This window comes from Symphalangus syndactylus, chromosome 18 (genome assembly GCF_028878055.3).
Source record: "Symphalangus syndactylus isolate Jambi chromosome 18, NHGRI_mSymSyn1-v2.1_pri, whole genome shotgun sequence".
Taxonomy (NCBI): domain Eukaryota; kingdom Metazoa; phylum Chordata; class Mammalia; order Primates; family Hylobatidae; genus Symphalangus; species Symphalangus syndactylus.
Genome location: NC_072440.2, coordinates 55,250,975 through 55,274,356, shown reverse-complemented (window position 1 = coordinate 55,274,356; position 23,382 = coordinate 55,250,975). Strand labels below are relative to the sequence as shown.

General features: G+C 42.1%; 1 protein-coding gene and 1 pseudogene across 5 annotated transcripts in view; both read right to left on the bottom strand.

Annotated features, from left to right (window-relative positions):
• CECR2 (CECR2 histone acetyl-lysine reader) overlaps window positions 1-23,382 on the bottom strand; it is a 195,328-nt gene that overhangs the window by 119,512 nt on the left and 52,434 nt on the right. The gene's annotated exons all lie outside the window — the stretch shown is intronic.
• LOC129468484 (telomeric repeat-binding factor 2-interacting protein 1-like) lies at window positions 21,279-23,044 on the bottom strand (annotated as a pseudogene).

Genomic DNA, 23,382 nt, shown 5'->3' with positions numbered 1-23,382 from the left:
ACTTATCCTCTGGCAATATCCTCAAAAAAGAAGGATTCATTCATTCATTCAAGTAACAGGGGGGTGGGGTCCACAGAGTAAGACACAGGGAAAGCATTTAACCCCTAGTCAATCTCCCCCGGCTACTTTTTAAAAGAAAGCTTTCATCACGTTAGAATAAATGATGCATTATTCTATACAAATCATAGTGAGTGATTTAAAATTGCCATACTACAATACAAATATTATCTGCTAAACTAAAATAAAATTGAAGGGCTCTGTGTTAAGATTATCAGCCTAGTACAGTATCATAGTTGTGCGTTCCATCATATTCCTCCTATATCTGGCGGCAGGAAAGATCTATCTAGGGCCATCCCAGATTCCCAACAACAATCAGTATACTTGCTCTCTCAACATGCATCATTTTAATGTGTTAACAGACCAGGCACAGTGGCTCACGCCTGTAATCCCAGCACTTTTGAGAGGCCGAGGCAGGCAGATCACCTGAGGTCAGGAGTTCAAGACCAGCCTGGCCAATATGGTGAAACTCCGTCTCTACTAGAAATATAAAAATTAGCCGGGCGTGGTGGCGTGCACCTGTAATCTCAACTACTCTGGAGGCTGCAGCAGGAGAATCACTTGAACCCGGGTTGTGGTAAGCTGAGATCACTCCACTGCACTCCAGCCTGGGCGACAAGGTGAGACTCCATCCCGCCCCCTGCCCCTCCCCCCGCAGAAAAGTGTTAATAAGACCTGACAGTCAGCTGAATACCCATGAAATTAGAAATATAATCATCAACAGATACAAGGCACTACACTTTCTTGAACATTTGGTTACTAAAAAAAGTCCCAGAAAACATAGGGGATGTCTGTAATGATTGTATAATCGTCATGTTGAGAAGGGAGTGGAGGGGTAGGGATCAGAGGGTGGTAGTCAAATTTCTGTTTCTAATAAATCTGTTCAGAGACTTGAAATCAAGTTTTTCTTGTTTTCTTGCATCACTTTGCTATAATGCTATATAACCTTCCCTCTCATTACTTCAAGTCAGATATCAGATCAATAATCAATAAAAGTCCCGGCTTCACTTCAAGAGACAGGGATTAGACAGTGTGGGATATCATAATAAGTGTAAGGACAGACCTGAATTCCACTCAAATTTTAGTTCCTTAGTTACTAGTGAGACCTACAGAGAGTCATTTCTCTGAGGCAGTTTGTCTTTCCCATAAAGTTTTTATGCCACAACAGACAGAGAAAGAGTTCCATTTTTCAATCAACAAGGCAAAAAAGAGGCCAAGTAATTGGGAATGTAATAAAGGTGAGCCTATTTTACAACATCGAGTGGGAGCTAGGAAGCCCTCTGACAAATCTTTAAGCTGATGGAGCCTGAATGACTAATGACTATTTTAGTTTTTCCTTTTAAAAAATGATGTGAATAAATACAGATACCCCCCACAACACACACACAGTTTTATATAAATTCAAAAAACAATCATACTATTCATTCTGGGGGTTGTTTGTATACAATTTTCCTTCCTTTTTTTACTCCCTACTTCAGTAACTCCCCTTATACACAAACAAGTATACTTCTTTTTTTTTTTTTTTCAATGTAATCATATTCATATATGCATACATGCAGACACATGCATCAATGTATGGGCGTCGGCCTTTTCTAATAGACTGATATTACCCATGCTTGCCTGCACATTTTCTACCTTGTGCAAATCCCTCCAAGTCAAGTGTTATAGTGTAGCTCCATTTCATTCTATTAAAAGGAGAGCTAACATTCCACAGTACGCAGGTAACATCCTATTCAGCCACCCCGCTAATGACAGGCTTTCACTCTGTTCTCCATTTTAGGCCACAGAGAACCACGCTGCAATGACATTCCTTGTCCATTACACAGCAGTTGTTTTGTACCCACTGATTAAAATTCTAGGACTGGCATTACTGGGGCAATGAGAGTACATATATTTATGTATTTTAAATTTTAATAGGTACTACCAGATTGTTTTTCAAAAAGGCTGCATCAGTCTAATTTTTCTGTTAGTAACGTTTAAGAGTATTCTTTTTCCTTTCCAATCACAGATATTACTTAATAGTTTTTGCCAGTCAGATCTTTCCAGGTATTTTTTTGTTGTTGTTATTAAGATTTATTCATTCTTTTGTGACCTGCCACCTATTCATATCCTTTGCCCATTGTTCCACTGGGCTGTTTGTATATTATAATATTAACTCTGTCACCTGCTTTGCAAACACTTTTTTCTTAAATCTGGTGCTTGTCCATGTTTTATTATGCCTTAGAACAGGAGGTTAGTAAGCTATGATCTACCACCCATTAGTATAAATAAAGCTTTACTGAAACACAGCCTTCCTTGCCCATTCATTTTTGTAGTAAATTCAGTAACTGCAACAGAAATTATCTGGCACTCAAAGCCTAAAATATTTAATATCTGACCCTTTACAGAAAAAATTTGCCAATACTAGCTATATGGAACATTCCAAAAAAAAAAAATGGGAGTGTTTCTTCTCCCATAGAATTCATGTTCCAAAAGGATTTTTATATGTCTTATTCACTGCTAGAAAAAATATCTAGCAAGTAGTACACATTAATTTTCAGAATTAATGCTAGGTCTTCTTGCTTTTATATATATATACTTTTGTTTGTTTGTTTTTTTTGAGACAGAGAGTCTCTCTCTGTCACCCAGGCTGGAGTTCAGTGGCGCTATCTCAGCTCACTGCAGGCTCCGCCCCCTGGGGTTCACGCCATTCTCCTGCCTCAGCCTCCCGCGTAGCTGGGACTACAGGCGCCCGCCACCTTGCCCGGCTAATTTTTTGTATTTTTAGTAGAGATGGGGTTTCACTGTGTTAGCCAGGATGGTCTCGATCTCCTGACCTCATGATCCGCCCGCCTCGGCCTCCCAAAGTGCTGGGATTACAGGATTGAGCCACCGCGCCCAGCCATTTTATATATATATATATATATATATATATATATATATATATATATATATATATATATACTTAAAAAAATGTGTAGAGATGAGGTCTCACTATGTTGCCAGGCTGGTCTCTAAGTCCTGGCCTCAAGGGATCCTCCCAACTTGGCCTCCCCCAAAGTGTGGAATTCCATGCATGAGCCACCATGTCTAGCCAAACAGTATTAATATAAGAAAAAAAGAAAACAACTTTTTTTCTTAGCAATTACAATTTTATTAAGTTTCATTGTGAAAAATCAGTAAGAAATAACACACTGAAGTTTTTCAGCTGGAAATCATCCCAATAATAACGACATACCTTATGACAGGGTTGTTCAATCTTTTGGCTTCCCTGGCCCACGTTAGAAGAAGAAGAATTGTCTTCGGCCACACATAAAATATGCTAACACTAATGATACCTGATGAGCTTAAAAAAAATTGCAAAAAAAAAAAAAAATCTCATAATGTTTTAAGAAAGTTTAAGAATTTGTGTTGGCCTCATTCAAAGCCATCCTGGGCTGCAGGCGGCCTGCGGGTGGGTGGGTTGGACAAGATTGCCTTATGGGAAAACATTTTGGGCTCATTTTGATGTTAAATTGAGTAAGTTGTTTTAAGAGACTCCATATACAGGAACCAAATCACGGTACTAAGGATAATTTACTCTCATTATAAACTACTCGTCAGTCAACAAGTCTCATCAAAGTGATTAAATATTTCCAACCCAAAACGTGATGAGAAAGGAAAACATTTTCCCCACTAAACTTCTCAATACTATACAACTTTAGGTTCTGGGCTCAGCTTGTCTACAATAAACACAAGATAAGCACCGTCCAGGTTGAAAGGGACTCATTTTAGAAATGTTGTTTGTAATGCGTGTCATCTGGGGCATTTTTGTTGTTACTTTGCTTCCAAGCATAACTTTACAATGCACTATATTACTGCATGTTATATTCAGCTTGCTAAAGAAATGCATTTTTAAAACCCCAAATATAGTGTGCAATTCTTTCAACTTTTCTGTTCATTAGAAAGTTTTCATAGTAAAATACTGGGAGGAAATATTCCTAGATCACAGAAAAAATTTTTCATTAACATTAAAGTCTCATTTCTATTACTCCACAAAAGAAACTTTGTCCTTTTAAACTATTAAGTTACAGTAAGTAACATCCATCTTTCAAATTCATGGTCAACATTGGTTAACATTCACACTATACATCCTTGAAGTCGAAGGAAATTTTTCCTTTTATCTTTGTAGACACTATGGAAAACCTGCATCACTCCTGAGAAGCAGTGATGCTCACCTTGCATTTTAAAGTCTGACAAACTTTAAATCTTTTTTTATCCCTATACTATTTAGAAATTTCTATGGACAGTGAACAGTGTGACACCTTGATAAGTCAAAGCACACATAAAAAGAAGTCATAAAAAAGCAGGAACTCCTACTTACAAAATACGTCTACGGTAATATACTATTAAAAATCTATTTCAGGTCCTCAATGATGGTATGGATGGGGAGGTACATAATGAAAAAGAAATATCATATGATCAAAAACATGTCGAGGAAGTGTATGTATGTGAGTTCCAATAAGCTGGAATTTAAATAGAAAGGTTGAAGTTACAGCAAGTAGATGAAAGGCGGCCCCTTTAACATTTGCTCCTGGAGTCCAGCAACTCTCAGCAGTTGGCTGGAGACTAAGCTGGCTGATCCTGTGGAGCTTCAACAAAGGGACGAAACAAACTGAGTCCCCAGGGCCCCCCTCCCGACAACGCGTGAAACAACTTGATAAATGATTGCTCTGTCAGGGGATGAGGAGATGGAGACGTCTGGGAACAGAGGGGGAATGTATCTAATTTAGGAGGCCAAGGGGGAAGGGGAAGACAAGGAAGGCAGAACCGCAGACAGGGGCAAGACCATCCAATGGCACAAACACTCGAGCAGAGAACTAGCAACAAACACCAGACAACCCAACAGCATCTCTGAGAGCTGCGTCATCAGACTGCAGCAAGAGACTTGGCAGAGGCCAGTTCTCCCCAAGTCACTAGGATTTTAAAAGGAAAGTTTTCACCTTCCACAGCCCATTCTCCGGCCTCAAGTCCAAGCTTCAGAAAGTGCTGCTCTCACATTACTTCATTCATTTGGGGATGACATGAAATACAAAATCCTTTTCCCCACCCCCAGCTCCTGCCTGAAGATTGCTGATTCAGGCCTGAAAGCCAGAGGCTCAAGAGCCCAAGGCTTAGCTCACTTAAGGAAACATTAATTACCCTGAAACAAAAATAGGAGTTCACATCTGGGGCTCAACACTTACCTTCTCCTCCGCCCCCTTCTCTAGAGTGTGAGCACCCGCTATTTATACAACCTCTTCCTGACCGAGGACTGATACTTGTCCCGCAGGACTTCCCTGTCTGGGGAAAACTTACTGGTGACAAACTCAGTCAGCATAGCACAGGCATTTCAGAAGTAGGGACAGAGGCAGCTCAACTTGAGAAAAAGGTTGTCAGAATTGGAAGTAGTACAAAAGCAGTTTCCCACAAAGTAGCTGGTTAATTCATAAGGGATACTCAGGCAGCTTAAGCATCTGATGAAAGACCATTAAGGAAGTTTACAAGTCAAAGGTGGGAACAAGCAACCCAAGTCTTTCTTCCGTCACTCCAGTTTCTTATTTTATGGTGCATAGAACTTTATTTAAATGTTGAATTAAGCTTGGGCTGTAGCTGGCATAATTTACACTAACAGCAAATGGTACATCAAGAAACTAAAGGCCGGTGCAGTGGCTCACACCTGCAATCCCAGCACTTTGGGAAGCCGAGGCGGGCAGATCATGAGATCAGGAGATCAAGACCATCCTGGCTAACGCGGTGAAACCCTGTCTCTACTAAGAATATAAAAAATTAACCAAGCGTGGTGACACGCACCTGTAGTCCCAGCTACCCAGGAGGCTGAGGCAGGAGAATCTCTTGAACTCAGGAGGTGGAAGTTGCAGTGAGCTGAGATGGTGCCACTGCACTCCAGCCTGGGTGACAAAGTAAGACAGACAGAGGGAGGGAGGGAGGAGGGAAAGAAAAGAAAGAAACTAAAGTTTCAAAAAATTTACCTTTGCTTTGCCCAGCACCCTTGGAGGATGACTGATAATTCATAGCTATGACCCCAAATCTATTACAGTGTGTTTCAGAACATCTGATGTATTAATTAATTTGGCCAGAGAGACACTGTATAAGGGACAGGACGACTATGAAAAAAAAACACTGTTTCACTGGATTAAGTTGGATGGTCCTGCTCCTACTGGTTTTTTTTTTTTTTTAAGAATTAAAAGAGCTCTAGGGAGTCTATTCTAGACTCCCTAGAACATGTCTGTGGCCTGTCCAGAATTTTCACTGGACCAGACAAAAATAGAACTTGCTAATTCCCCAGACATCTTTCCTGTCAGGTTACACAGTTCAAAAGGCGCTCAGGGTTTCCTAAACTTAGAGATGAGAGAAGAGGCACTGCACCATGGATCTCACTTTCGTGAATTCTAACCAGCAATTCACAAAAGTGAGATCTTGCAATTATACAACCCGGTTTCCAAATTCTACCTTGCTTTCCGATCTTTCTGCCAAGGTCTGACTCTTAGAAATACAAGCAAATTCCTGTTCATGGACTGTCAATCTGAAAAGACAGTCAACTAGTCAGTTTCATGGAATGCATAAGAAATTGCAAACTGGTAGCAGGCAGCAACGTTTGTTTTGGTCTGCAGTTTTGTCTTGTTTTTCACTGGTTGTCCAACATTAAAAAAAAAAAGAAAGAAAAAACTTTGGAGGAGCTTACATAAAAATCTGGATATCTCCCTTTGCTTGAAAAATCAAGTCTGACTGATTCACAGTTCTTCATGACTCAAGTGGCACTAACAGGGGGCTGCCTCTTAGACTGGACATGGATCCTCCAACTCATTAACTGCACATGAGGCCCCATCCCCTCCATTAAGTTACCTGTCTGGCCCTGCAGGCTTCTGAGTTTCGACATGAGCCCTACAACATCAATGAGTAGCAGGTTAGCTCGTACTTGAACAATACCCCATGTGTGTTCCTTCCTTTCTTTCCATCAGTGCCAGATAATGCTGGCTGCTCTCAAGTCCCCCTTGACTTGACACTATCCTTTCACTGTAACACCCAGGATTCAACAAAATACTCTCTGACTAGGTAAAAAGATGAGACTCACTGCCTTTATTCTGAACAGCAGTAGGTAAAGGTATCCCACACCCAAAATGACCACAAAAGAAAGTGCTCAAGAAAATACACACAAACAGAACATAAAACAAGACAGGAGTAACAGCTTAGCTACGGGGAGTGGCGGGGGGTGGCGCAGGCATAAAAAGAGTGGGGGGGTTCTAATCCATGGTGGGGGTGAACTTATTTCTAGACTGCTGGGAAAGTGATTAAGACAACAGCCTAAAGGGTTAGTGTCCAAAAAGAAAAGTTAGACTACTAACTTAAGTTGCCCCTGAAGAATGCCTACTGTACTGCCACCATGTAAAGCGGTGAATCCTAAAGCAAGATTCTTGCACTGCCTGCATCAGAGTCTCCAGAATCCAGCCTCAGAAGCTGCATTTCAAATTAAGCAATCCAAGGTTCTCAAACACACTCAAGTTTGGAAAACAACTAAATTCCACTACAGTTGCCTAGAAGGATGGGTCTGGACTCAGAGCATGACCTCTCCTGGATCCTTCCCCGCCTTCGTTCAAGCTGACTTAACGTGAGTGGCCTTTCCTCTGTGTTCCCACTCACCTTGATAGAACAACAGTCACACCATGCTTTAACTGTTCATTCTCCCAAGGGAAGCAAAAGGCCTCTTCATTTTTTTTTACCCTCATGGACAGAAAAAGTGGCCTGACATAGAGTAAGTACTGCTTATTTAACAAAATAAGTTATTTCACTCTGTGCCTTACTTTAAAACACTGGGGGAAAAGGTCTGACTAAATGATCTCTAGTGACCTTAGTTATATTCTAGCATCTGTTTTATGCCCAGGGAACTATTTCTCAATCTATTTTTCATTACCACCCTTTTAAGGAATCTTTTTAGATTCGCTCCCCATTGTCCCCAAACCATGAAATTTTAGTATTACAGAAATAGGCTGTGTATTGCAAAAACCATCATAATAGCTGAGCTTTTTTCATCACCTCCCCCTAAAAGAACCAATTTTCAGCAATAGCTCCTCCTTGATAATGCATTCAATTGTATTTGGATATTCACAGTAACACTGTGATGACAGGAGGCTGGGTACAGTGACTCATGCCTCTAATTCCAGTACTTTGGGAAGGCGAGGTGGGTGGATCGCTTGAGTTCCAGAGTTCAAGACCAGCCCTGGGGAACACAGAAAAACCCTGTCTCTACAAAGAACACAAAAATTAGCCGGGCATGGCAGTGTGCACCTGTAGTCCCACCTACTTGGGAGGCTGAGGTGGGAGGACTGCTTGAGCCCAGGAGGTCAAGGCTGCAGTGAGCAGTGATCGAGGCACTGCACTCCAGCCTGGGCAACAGAGCCAGAGTCTGTTTAAAGAACAACAATAAGGAAGACAAAAACAACGTGATGACAGGGGAGAATGTAACCCTAAAATGTTAATTTTAACTTCTTTGACCAAATCAACACACGGTTTGAGTTGACATGTGTTACTGACAACCTTTAAAATACCTTTATCAGTTCTACCCATAAACTTTCCCAAACTGGGTATTATATTAACAGCATTCCTTTAAAATCTACACAATTATTGAGACAGACCACATATGAAAAGTGTTTCTAAAGATCTTTTAAATACAGCAATATGAGGCCTTCACACACATACTGACTTTAACCAGAAAGTGATATTGTTCATATGAGTTCAAAGAATTAACTCTCCAGTTTGCCAGTGATATAAGTGATAAACGATTCCACCCAAAAATCAGTGCAGTATTTAGGCAACCAGAAATGTAACACACGAGGTGGGGATGTAGCTCAGTGATAAGAATGAATGCTTAGAAATGTACCAGGAAAAACACCATACAGAATGTGTTGTAATTATGGGTAACAAGAAAGCATCTGACTGTCATCAATACTGACACGAACAAGTCTCTGTTAAAGCCACACTCAGACAGATAGAGCTGGGTGTGCTGCCTCACACCTGTAATCAGAGCGTGAGGTGGGAGGATCACAGTGAGACCCTGCCTATACAAAAATAAAAATTAGCTGGGCATGGTGGCGCCTGCAGTCCTAGGTACTCAGGAGGCTGAGGTGGGAGGGTTGCTTGAGCTCAGGAGTTTGAGGCTGCAGTGAGCTTTGATCGTGTCATGACATTCTAGCCTGTGCAACAGAGCAAAATCCTGTCTCTTAAAAAAATAAAAATAGGCCGGGTGCGGTGGCTCATGCCTGTAATCCCAGCACTTTGGGAGGCAGAGGCGGGCGGATCACGAGGTCAGGAGATCGAGACCATCCTGGCTAACACAGTGAAACCCCGTCTCTACTAAAAATACAAATAAATAAATAAATAAAAATAAAAAATAAAAAACAAGTGTTGGCGAGGATGTGGAAACACTGGAGTCCTCATACACTGCTGGTGAGAATGTAAAGTAAAGCAGTGACTTTGGAAAAGTCTGGCAATTCCTCAAAAGGTTAAACACAGTAATCATATGACCCAGAAATTCAACTAGCTGTATACCCAAGAGAAATAAAAACCTAGGAGCACACAAAGAACTTTTACAGGAATATTCATAGCAGTATTATGGATAATAGCCAAAAAGTGGAAACAACCCAAATGTCCAACAACTGGTGAACAGATAAACCAAATGTGGTATTAGCCATACAATGAAATGGTATCTTGCAATAAAGGAATGAAGTACTAATACCTGCTACAACATAAATAAACCATAAAAACATTCTGCTAAGTGAAAATGCCAAGCACACAGGGCGACAGTGGGGCTGTATGATTCCACTTACAGGAAATGTCCAGAGTGGGCAAATCCATACAGGCACAAAACTCAGTGGCTTCCAGAGGATGGGGAAAAAAGTGAGTGGAGTGCGCCTGCTGAATGGTTTGGGGTGTCGAAAATGTTCAAAAATTGACTGTGGTCATGGCTGCGCACTCTATACTAAAACCACTGAACTGTATATTTCAAATGAGTTAATTGTACGTTTGTGAATATCTCAATAAGCCGCGCCCCTCCCCCCAAAAAATCTGTGAAAAAATACAAGGGATACTAGAAAACGTGTTTGATGTTACAACAGGCATCAATAAGAATTACCACTTTAGTCTTTTTTTTTCCATTTTAAGTAATGCTCCAATGATACTATTCAAAATATAAATTCAAAATATAAATATAGTTTTCTTTGCTCCTATTTTAATTTATTGAATTCAGGTGAAACAATAGTATATAAAAGCAAGGAACTGCTGGTAGTTATTCAAGATCTACATGCAAATAATTTTATGCCATAGCTCCAGATGGAATGGATCACTTTTAGAGATGATGAAGTTCAAACAAAATAATATGTTTTGAAGAGTGTTCTAGACCATAAATTTACTGAGAACAGGAAACATATATGTACAATAACTTCTGTGTCAGGCACTATGATTCATGTTTTACACAGACACTATAATCCTCCCATCAACCTTGTGAGGTGAGTAGTATTGTCTTCATTTTAAATAGCTCAAAACCAAATATCCTCAAGACCAGAACAGTTCAATTAATTACTGTAAGTTTCAGTTTCTTGACCTGTAAAAGAAATAACAATCCTACATACATCAGAGGTGTAAGTGCTAAATGAAATAAGGTATATTAAGTGCCTGATTAAATGGACACTCAAATTTCAGGGTTTTCTTTTTTACCCCAGCTTTGGCAAAAACAGAAACGGCATTCAGAAGCTAGCAAAATGTGTATGGATGAACAGGGTTATGATCAATACTTAAACATCAACACTGTCAGGTTCACCAAGATTCCCTTTAAGTTGTGAGCACTAGACCATGCAGCATGCACAAGGAACTATAGAGACACGGCACTCACAGACGAGGCACTGTTGTGATCAAATAAAACTAACAGAGTTAATCTGGTTTAATGATGTGCATTAGCATAATTATGGTAAATAATTATATATATAAAAATAGTAGGCAATGATTTGACTATAACTATTATGACTTATGTAGCCAATGCAATTGTTTTCCAGGGTCATTTGAGAGCCAGGGAGTGAGCTGTTTTTAAAACCAGCAAGAGACACTGCAGCCATGACCCACAGGGATGATGCAACCTTGTTCTTTTCCCCAGTGAGTGTTTTCAAAGAAGCCTTGGCTGGATGCTGAGAAACAACTCCAGCTGTACAGAGTACAAGTCAGGCTTAGGATGGAACACGTCTTTCCTCAGCACTACAATCTGACAGGGCAGTCTAACCCAGAGAGAAAGCTGGCAGAAGGAGAAGGAAAATCAATCACACCCTGAGAGGCAGGAGCACTGGGGTGTGTGGTGGGAGTGGAGGTGGGAGAGGGTTAGAGATAATTGAGTGTGATGAACTACAAGGGCTGATGGAGAATAAATTGGCTGATAGAGCATCTTGAAGAATTAGGGGGTAAAATAAGTGTGCCAGATGGAAGGATGGCCAAAGGACATGTGGGAAGAGAGGGAGGGTGCAGAAAGGTAGGGCTGCTTCTATAGATACACATTTGCAATGTTCATCAGGAACCCGAGCACACCATTTTGCTAAACAAATGCGGGTATAGGTTACGTGCATTTTTCATATAGAACCGTACTGAAGTTTGACAACTCTAAGAGGCCTGACTTATGAAAGAAGTAATGCAGATAAAATGCTAACAGCAGCATTTCAGAAGCCAGACATCACTGAATACAGGATGATGTGAATCAAGTTCCAATGTACCAATTATAAATCTAATAAAAAGGAAAACTATCATCAGCCCTGTGGTAAATAAAGAATGTCCCATATAGGAAATGAATATTCTCATACACTGTTGGTGGGGGTATAAACTGGTTTAACCTCTATGCATAGCAATTTGGCAATATTCTCCTCTTTGTCATAACTAAACTATTTTTTCTCCTAAGGAGAAAGTCCTTCCCTAGAGACTGCACTAATGGTGGCTTAAGTCTTCCACTGGCCGTATAGGACTTCTTACTGCCACTCTGACCATGAATGAAAACATCTTTTGAGGCTCATACAATCAAGCTCCAGTTCTCTGCTTCTCCCTGTTATTCACTAACCTACCCATTCCCTTATAATAAACTGTAATCTCCTTCTGTCCCTCCCACCATCAACCTAAATGGTTGTGAAATCCTTACTTAGAACTCATCCAATGCTGTATAGTTCCTTTTTATCTTCCGTAAGTCAACCCCCATTAACATAACTTACTCTATATAAGCTAATCCAGAGATGCTGTCCCTGCAAGATCTCTTTTTTCTTTTCTTTTTTTTTTTGGTAGAGATGGTGTTGTGCCCCACTGGCCAGGCTGGTCTTGAACTCCTGGGCTCAAGCAATCCAACTACCTCGGCTTCCCAAAGTGCTGGGATTACAGGTGTGAGCCACCACGCCCGGTCTCCCTGTGAGATCTTCATATGCCCTGCTCTCAAATCCTCACCTCCTGTCTTTTATCTTACTGTCACATGTCATTCATATCCAAAATACCTATTCTGACTACATTGGAATCTCTAGTCCTTGTAATACTATGTTTTCTTCAAATCTATTAGTTCCCTTCAACTATTAATTCTACCATATATTTACTGAGGACCTTCTTTGTACCAACCACTGTGCATTTCTCTCCATGCACTAGGGATGGTCACCCAAGACCATCCCCCCGCCCCGCCACCATGATCAGTCTCTTCAGTCATTCTCCCCATGATTCCAGACTCTTCTCTACTGCACCAATCCTTCTTTTACGCCTCCGTGCAAAATCCCATCCCTGATGAACAATGATTGCATTTTTATGTTCTCCTAGGCAGTTATCTGAGCACTGGAAAAATGAAAAACAACAGACTCACACATGTACACTGGTACCACTATAAGCTATCTCCATCATCAACGAAGCTCCACAACCCCTCTCCTGTTCTCCTAGAGGCCACTACAAATGTTTGTCTCTCTTGAGCACATTACCCCACCACGCCTATTCCCTGAGCATTCCCAGATGACTCGAGCACATTACCCCACCATGCCTATTCCCTGAGCATTCCCAGATGACTCTGCTGCCTTTATACACACACACACACAAATAAAAACATTATTTTTCTCATCTGGGTGCAGTGGCTCACGCCTGTAATCCCAACACTTTCAGAGGCCGAGTCAAGAGGATCATTCGAGCCCAGGAGTTCGAGACCAGCCTAGGCAACATAGGGAGACCATGTCTCTATTTAATTTAAATTTAAAAAAGAAAAAGAAACAGTATTTTTCACTAGGAACAAACTCAATATTTTGAAACCTTTTATTGTGAAATAAGGCGGGAAATAATCATGCTTTTATCTTAACTTATTTGAACTGTATTCAGGATAATCAAATGTTTGATGATAAGTTTCTCTTTATAAAGATATTCCAGTTATCTTTGAAGAATGAATGACCAAAAATTAAATTATCGCCATTGTGTAAGTACCGTGCACTCTGAAGGTACTAACGCTAAAAAGAAAAAAATTGCCACTGTGCAAGCCCTAGAAAATAATGGATCTAGGATCTAGGCAATAACCATCAATGTCTGCTCACATCTCAGAGACAGCAGACATTATGTGACTACTTCCATCACCATCCATTAAGAATTTGTGTTCCCCCACTTTTGCAATCTAACCATCTGACAAAGGGCTAATATCCAGAATCTACAAACAACTTAAACAAATTTACAAGAAAAAAACAACCCCATCAAAAAGTGGGCAAGGGATATGAACAGACACTTCTCAAAAGAAGACATTTATGCAGCCAACAGACACATGAAAAAATGCTCATCATCACTGGTCATCAGAGAAATGCAGATCGAAACCACAATGAGATACCATCTCACACCAGTTAGAATGACGATCATTAAAAAGTCAGGAAACAACACATGCTGGAGAGGATGTGGAGAAATAGGCTTTTACACCCTTGGTGGGAGTGTAAATTAGATTGACCATTTTGGAAGACAGTCTGGCGATTCCTCAAGGATCTAGAACTAGAAATAGTGAGAGATGAAGCCAGCTGGGTCAGGTGGGTACTTGGAAAACTTTTCTGTCTAGCTAGAGGATTGTAAATGCACCAATCAGCATTCTGTAAAAATGGACCAATCAGCACTCTGTAAAATGGACTAATCAGTATGACATGGGAGGAGCCAAATAAGGGAATAAAAGCTGGCCACCCAAGCCAGCAGTTGCAACCCGCCCTGGTCCCCTTCCACGCTGTGGAAGCTTTGTTCTTTTGCTCTTCATAATAAATCTTGCTGCTGCTCACTCTTTGGGTCCGCACCACCTTTAAGAGCTGTAACACTCACTGCAAGGGTCTGCAGCTTCACTCCTAAGTCAGCGAGACCACAAACCCACCGGAAGGAACAAACTCTGGACGCACCACCTTTAAGAACTGTAACACTCACCGTGAGGTCTACGGCTTCATTCTTGAAGTCAGCGAGACCAAGAACCCACCAGAAGGAATCAATTCCGAACACAGTTACCATTTGACCCAGTGATCCCATTACTGGGTATATACCCAAAGGATTATAAATCATGATACTATAAAGGACACAGGTACACGTATATTTATTGTGGCACTATTCACAATAGCAAAGACTTGGAATCAACCCAAATGTCCATCAATGGTAGACTGGATAAAGAAAATGTGGCACATATACACCATGGAATATGCATCCATTAAAAATAGGATGAGTTCATGTCCTTTGCAGGGACATGGATGAAGCTGGAAACCATCATTCTCATCAAACTACCACAAGGACAGAAAACCAAACACCGCATATTCTCACTCTAAGGTTGGAATTGAACAATTAGAACACTTGGACACAGGAACACTTGGGGAACATCACACACCAGTGCCTGTCGTGGGGTAGGGGGCTGGCAGAGGGATAGCATTAGGAGAAATGCCTACTGTAAATGACGATGGGTGCAGCAAACCAACATGGCACATGTATACCTATGTAACAAACCTGCACATTGTGCACATGTACCCTAGAACTTAAAGTATAATTAAAAAAAAAAAGAATTTGTGTTCCCCCAACATAAATCTGAATTTGATCAAATTTAACCACCAATTTATAGGACACAGAGAGAACTGAAGAACATGTTAAATGATTCAACGGAGATAAAATCACCAACTTCCAAACTGGGAAAATGTACAGAAAAAGAGAAACCTGGTTTCTCCAAAACATAAACTGCAAGAAAAAGGGGAAAGGTATAGAATAAAAAAATATTTAGGCCGGGCATAGTGGCTCACGCCTGTAATCCCAACACTTTGGGAGGCTGAGGCAGGCGGGATCACCTGAGGTCAGGAGTTTGAGACCAGCCTGGCCAATATGGTAAAACCCCGTCTCTACTAAAAATACAAAAATTAGGCCGGGCGCGGTGGCTCACGCTTGTAATCCCAGCACTTTGGGAGGCCGAGGCGGGTGGATCACGAGGTCAGGAGATCGAGACCACGGTGAAACCCCGTCTCTACTAAAAAATACAAAAAATTAGCCGGGCGCGGTGGCGGGCGCCTGTAGTCCCAGCTACTCGGAGGCTGAGGCAGGAGAATGGCGTGAACCCGGGAGGCGGAGCTTGCAGTGAGCCGAGATTGCGCCACTGCACTCCAGCCCGGGCGACAGAGCGAGACTCTGTCTCAAAAAAAAAAAAAAAAAAAAAAAAAAAATACAAAAATTAGCTGGGCATGGTGGCGCATGCCTGCAGTCGCAGCTACTTGGGAGGCTGAAGCAGGAGAATCCCTTGAACTTGGGAGGCGGAGGTTGCAGTGAGTTGAAATCGTGCCACTGCACTCCAGCCTGGGAGACAGAGAGAGACTCGTCTCAGGGAAGAAAAAAAAAAAAAAAAATAGAACCATTTACAACATATGGACTTTATTTGAATGTGACTTTAAACAAATTGTAAAAAGTAGGGAGGACCACTATGAAAATCTGAAATTTGACAACATTAAGGAATTCTTTTTCATCTTTTTATGTGTGATAATGTATTGTGGGTTTTTGTTTTTTTAAAGGCCAGCATCTTTTAGATGGACAAATGGATACATTCATGGATGAAATGGTACAATGTCTGGGATTTGCTTCAAATAATCTGAGTGGGGGGAAACAGATAAAACAAGACTGGCCTTCAGCTGATAACTGCTGAAGCTATATATATGATGGGTACCTGAGGGTTTATTTCCTAATCTCTTAGCTTGATATATGGTTAAAAAGGAAATTCCTCTGTATCTCAGCCACCCAAAGCAGAATTCTGGGAAGGAGCACGGACGCCTTTCCCACACTCCCACTTTGAACTATTCACCAATTTCTGTAGATCTTATCTCCTTTCCTTTCTCTTTAACTTCGCTTTTATGGCCCCTATTCTTTATTCCCACCGTCACCAGTCTAGTTCAGAGTCATCATCATCTCTCATTTAATTAAATGTTAACCTCCTATCTGGTTTATCTCTAGATTAGACCCTTGGTCTATCCGCCTAGACTAGAAACCAAGAGTCAAAATAGTTTCCACTGTCTAGAATGCTGCTTCTCCTCTAAGACCCATCAACTCTGCCCAAGCTAATTCCTACACTTGCTTCTTCAACTTAACTCAAGCTCTGCTGTCCTGGGAAGCCGTTCTCAATCCCAAGTTTCATTTAGATGTATTTGCTCTGTGTGCCCAAGGTATCCTTTTGCATAGTCCTATTCCTATCAGAGCCCATATAGTATTTAGTTGTCTTTAACTTATTTGACTTCCTATACTCAGCACCTAAAACCTGACATGTTATAGGCCCTCAATAAATATGTACTGAAAGTAAGAAATACAAAGCACAAGAAAACCGGGACCAAATAGGTCCAGAACAGAAGGCAGCTTGACGGTTCTAAGCTCAGTTGTTCTCACACCAAAAATCATTCCAGGGTGCTGCTACATACATATTCACCTGTGTTCACATACATGCGATTAAGATCGTCTTCCTCAGATACTAGATGCAATTTATAACCTCTGAAGACCATACCACACTACACTTGGACTCTAAAAAGAGAAGCAACCACATGCATCTTTCCAAACAAATTTACTAAACAAAACAAACCAAAAGTAGTGAGAAGGAAACAAGCGCAAGACACTTTCTTAGCATTTTTCAAAAGGCAAGTAAATGCATAGTTAACGTAAAAGCAAAGCTTCAAGAATAGACACTGCAAAGAAAGAAGCCTGAATTTTAGATATTAGATTATATCATTCTGAAACACAAGGACTCTGCCTTGTCTTCGACCTCTCTGTTGTCTGGCAAAACAGCTAGTAAAAAGCAAGCAATAAATATTTCTTACATTAATGTCTAGGGCAAAAACACGGCTTTAGAAGGAACCATGGAGAAGACTGGTCACAATTCACAGGAGCCGCCCAGAGGGAGACAACAGTATCACTGTTGCCCGTGCCCCACACACGGCCTGTGTCCTCTTCTGCTGGTTCTTGCATGAGAGAGGGACACCAATCCTCCCTTTCGTCAACAACCCACAGCTGCAGATGCATTTCCACAGGGGGACGATGAGCACTCAGACATTGCCTTCCATTTCTGAGTGTACTTTGGCCACTGGGTGATCATGAACAGCCATGAGTGTGGGCCTCGAAGTGTGAGGAGAGATCCAACAATATGCCCTTTGAGGATGGCAGAGTATTTGAGCTCCAAATCATCGTGCTGGACAATGAATACCAGGCAATGCTAAATGGCCATCACTGTTACAGCTTTGCCCATCGACTCCCGCCAGGGTCTGTGAAGATGGTCCAAGTGTGGAGAGATGTCTCCCTGAACTTAAGGTGTGTCTGCAATTGAGGGAGATGACCACACTCCCCATTGTTGAGGAATCCCTTTATCTACATGACCATGAGACTCCCAGAGCCTGCTAACAGAGTAATCCCTACTCACTCCAACCCTTAGACTTGGTCATTAAAACTTCACCAAACTTAAAAACAAAAAGTAACCATAGCTGGGTGTGGTGGCTCACACCTGTAATCCCAGCACTTGGGGAGGCTGAGGCAGGAGGATTGCTTGAACCCAGGAGTTCAAGACTAGCCTGGTAGGTAACAATTATCTGCCCAAAGTTCACTTAATTCCTTAGCATATTCTGGTAACATAATATAAAAATATTTTAAGATGTGCTTACAATGACACAATCTCAAGAGCTATAGGCTCTGAATAGAAGATGCAGAGTGACAGAAAACAAAAAGAATGGAAAATATTAAGGTGGAAAAGGCAAAGTATTATTTATGCATACTGCGGCTTTAAAACGATGCTGAATGGGATTCCGGTTTAGCGTGTGAGGAGTTTGGAAGTCCGAGTAAACAAGTAAAAAGGTAACCACACTGAAGACGAAACAAGTCTTCTTAGATTCCTCAAAGAGATGAGGTCACAGGGCAAATCACAGTGCCCCAAACTGGAGGCAGCCGGGAATACCGGGTATCACAACTGACCAGAGAAGAAACCTAAAAGGGAACCAGTGCCTCAGGGTGAACAAATCTGAGAGCTAAAAACTCCAGGGGAACTCACTCATGGTGTGCAGGGGGCAGTTCTTCTAAGATTTACCTCTGGAGTTCCAACAGGTTATCATGGTGAGTAGCAGAAAAATCCTCTCTTGCCGGAAGCAGGAGACCACTCTGGAAAGGAGCCATTCTGAAACAGGCCAGAGCACTTAATTCTTCTTTTTTTTTTTTTTTTGGAGACAAAGTCTCACTCAGTCGCCCAGGCTGGAGTGCAGTGGTGCGATCTTGGCTCACTGCACTTCCACCTCCTGGGTTCAAGTGATTCTCCTGCCTCAGCCTCCTGAGTAGCTGCGACTATAGGCGCGTGCCACCACACACGACTAATTTTTCGTATTTTTAGTAGAGACAGGGTTTTATCAGAGCCTAACTGACAAACGCAGGGGAAGGGAACACCCAACTCCAGTCCAGTCTAGCCATCTTGTCCCATGAAGGGTGGGGGGGATAACAGAGAAGCATGTGTGAAGTTCGCCATCCACAGGCAGCTGCTCACGAAAAGGCTGAGACCTAATCCTAAGACTAAAGAACGCTTCCTGCTTTCCCACTCCTCACCACCACATTGCTAAAGGCCTACTTCACCCAGTACATCCTGTGCAACTACCAAGAAAAACTGCAAGGCACACTAAAAGGCAAAAAGTAGTGTGAAGAGGCAGAACAAGCATCAGACCAGACTCATCGGAACCAGACTGAGAGAGGGCAGGGAAGTGGAATTATCAGGCAGGAAATTGAAACCAACTCTGATTAATGTGAAGGACTCTAATGGAGAAAGTAGGCAGCTTGCAGGAACACGTGGGCAGTGTGAGCAGGGAGATGGGAATTCTAAGAAAAAATGAAAAGAAGTTCCAGAGAGCAAAGCATGGTAAGAGAAATGAAGAATGCCACTGACGGGCTCATTAGGAGAGTGGACACCGCTGAAAAAAAACAATGATCTCTGAGCTTAAGGATGTATCAATACAAACTGAAAACCAAAGGAAAAAAAAAAGACAAAAAAAAAACAGAAGATAATACCCAAGAACTCTGGGACAAGTACAAAAGGTGTAATATAAACACATGAAAATGCCAAGAGGAGAAGAAAGGAAGAGAAGAAATATTTGAAACGACTGAAAATTTATCCAAATTAACGTCAGACACCAAACCACAGATCTAAGGAAGTTCAGAGAACACCAAGCACAACAAATGCTCAAAAAACTACTCTAAGGCCAGGCATGGGATCCCAGCACTTTGGGAGGCTGAGGCAGGCGGATCACCTGAGGTCAGGAGTTCGAGATCAGCCTGGCCAACATAGTAAAACCCCGTCTCTACTACAAGTACAAAAAATTAGCTGGGCCTGGTGGCGCGCGCCTGTAATCCCAGCTACTCGGGGGGCTGAGGCAGAAGAACTGCTTGAACCCAGGAGGTGGAGGTTGCAGTGAGCCGAGATCGCGCCACTGCACTCCAGCCTAGGCCACAGAGTAAGGCTCTGTCTCAAAACAAAAACAAAACAAACAAAACTACTCTAAGCATGTCACATCCAAACTACAGAAAAATACACATAAAGAAAAGAAAGAAAACATCCTGCAAGAAGCCAGAGGGGGAAAAAAAAAAAACACCTTCTCTATAGACGATAAGAATTCCCATATATCTGACTTCTCAGAAACCAGGCAAGCAAGACGAGGGGAATGAAATAAAGTGATGAGAGAAAAAACCCACCAACCTAGAATTCTGTACCCTGACAAAGTATCCTTGTGTAGTGAAGGAGAATAAAGACTTTCTGCAACCACAATTGAGATGTATAGACCTGCCTTGTAAGAAATTTAAAAAAAAAAAAAAAGATTTTTTTTTTTTTTAGTAGAGATGGGGTTTTATCAGAGCCTAACTGACCCAGGGGAAGGGAACACCCAGTGCAAGATGGAGTCTCGCTCTGTCGCCCAGGCTGGAGTGTAATGGTGGGATCTCAGCTCACTGCAACCTCTGCCTCCCGGGTTCAAGCAATTCTTCTGCCTCAGCCTCCTGAGTAGCTGGGATTACAGGCGCCCGCCACCAAGCCTGGCTGATTTTTTTTGTATTTTTATTAGAGACAGGGTTTCACTATGTTGGCCAGGCTGGTCGGAATTGTGATCCACCACCGCGGCCTCCCAAAGTGCTGGGATTACAGGTGTGAGCCACCGCACCCAGACAAAAAAAAAATCTTGAGAGAATGGAAATGATACAGGTCAGAAACTCCGATCCACATGAAGAAAAAGCACTGGAGAATGAATGAGGCTAATATAAAAACTTAAAAAAAAAAATTCTTAGCTAATGAGTGTGTTCAAAATAGGAATGGCAACAATGTATTATATGATATACATTGATGTATACTTATACGTGTCGGTGTCGCTAAGTAAAATGACAGACAGCAACGATACAGGGATGGGAGGAAAGAATTAGGACTATCGTTATTACAAGGTCCTCACAATACCTATCAATGTGGGTGAGGGACAGGGGTGATATAAGTTATGTAATCTCTGTAACTTCCTCTCCATTTTTGCTGCAAATCTAAAACTTTTTGAGAAATTAGAAGTTTATTTAAGATAATAAAGTGATAAATGCATACGGATAAACATTAAAGTGATAAAAGTGTAAATAAGATGAGCAGAAAATCCCTAGATCAAAATGCTGAGGTACAACTTTACTGTGTTTTATCATGCCATAACACAATCTCATTTTTTTTCAAATACAAAGTTATATTTATTTTCAATAATGAAAACAACACAACAAAGTGGAGTCAATCCACTAATTTTTATAATCTAACACAATGGTTGGGACAAACTATGCTCAATAAATAACACAATAACCAAGTAAGCTTATTCTTGAGACTCCTTAGGGTTGCATGCGTGTTCTAAACAAAATTGAGTGAGTGGAGGGTAAAGAAAGACATCCTACAGACTTGACTGAGAAGGGTTCCAGGAAAAGAACAGCCAAAGAACAAGGTCCCCAAATAAATACTAAGTTAGCAAAACGAATATGGCATTTTCAAAGCAGTCTAGAACTCAGAGCTCATTGAGAGAAACGACAAGGGTCTGGGGATAATCCATGTTTAAGGCCTCATAATTAAATCTTCCCATATTTCTAAATTAATTATTTGGAATCCATCACAATCTAAAGGAGCTTCTGCCAAAGGATAGATTACTTATGCTGCCTGAAATGCCCTATGCCTCCTAAATTTCCTTTGACTTCATCACTAATATAGCAAGGGTTCCATTCCAACAAAGGATGACTACTATGTAGACCAACTCCTCTCTGGTTTAAATCTTCCTTTCATAAATATTGATACTTGTTCAAGGACAGCTGTAAATACCTCCAATTTATTTTCTTTTTATCCTCTACAACTCTGCTTGACTACAAAATCTGGGACTCACAGAGTAACAGCAGCAATGGTCAGAAGATAAGTGCCAGTTCCAATGCAAGAACTCTCTAAAGTTAAATGGTCACAATTTTTTTGAACCACCTCATCTGCCATGACTTTTTTTCTCATTATCTTGCCAATTATTTCTTTCGAAACTCAATCCTCCGAGCTACATTCTAAACACCAAATTTTTTGACCAATGCCTCTCTGTTATCCCCATCATCTTTTTACAAACCTATGTCATCTTGTTGGGACCAAACGGGTTATCCATCAGCTCGCTGACCTCACGCTACGAAGGAGGAAGCAGCCTCCAGCTCGCCACTATTTTTTAGGAAGGCCTGTGTAACTGTTGATAGATCCAAGTTAAACTTCTCTATTAACTGCGGAATGATCATAATGGCAGCTCCCACTTCCACTGGAGAAACTGTTTCTTCTCCTTCTCCTTCTTCTTCCTGATCAGGCTGTGTTTCTGAGTCTTCCTCAGGCGTGGGGGATCCTCATCACACATTGTTAAATGTATTTCAGAATCAGGGTTCTCATCCACCACAACCTCCTCCAATCGCCGGGTGGCTTCCGCAAGCATCTTTTCCAGCGCTTCTTCACTCTCCTGGATTTCTACCTTCACGTGCTCTTCTTCAGGCCGATGTGGAGTTCTCTCACTTCCTTATCCGCGGCCCGGTGGCCTGCTCCAGTCTTCCGCGGGAGCTTTGGGAGGAGGGGCGCTCCGGGCGTCCCCTGGCAAGTGCTCGTGCTCCTGGCCCCGCGGGGGCTTCAGGGACCGCCACCAGGGCTGCGTGGGCGAGTTGTCCACAAGCCGCTGCTGGTGATGGAGCTGGGCGAGCAGCCATTTTCCTTCCCGTCAGTCAGGACGGCCACGTCATCCGCGTCTGGGAAGGCGCCTCCGCGGTGCCCTTGGCCAGGGCCCTGGGCTTTGTTTCCGAGCAGTGTCCCCTGAGGCGAGGCGGGGCCCAGCCGATAGCCTCCAGCTCCAGCCTCTCGCTGGCTCCACCAGTCCAGGATGTACCTGTGGAGATGAAGTGGCCCAAGGCTTCGGCCCGCGCCTCCCAGGACCTGACAGTGCGGTCACACTGCAGGATGAGCTCGGCCGGGCTGGGCCCCACATGGAAGGACACAGAGCTGCTATCCTCCCTCTCTCCAACAGAGTCGAGGAATGGATGGGTCCACTGGGGTGTTTGCCCAAATCCATCGCCTCTGCCATGTCTGACGCCAGGCACTAGAGGAGCTGCCCATCACGAGTGTGTGGCACACAGCGAGACTGACCTAACCTCATTTTTATATAGCTCATCTGGAGACCAGAAAGACGAAACAATACTTAAACAAAGTTTGTTACACGGCTGCACAGCTCACAGCTAATTATAACAGAAACAGAAAACTATTAGGAAAGTGTATGTGAACAAATG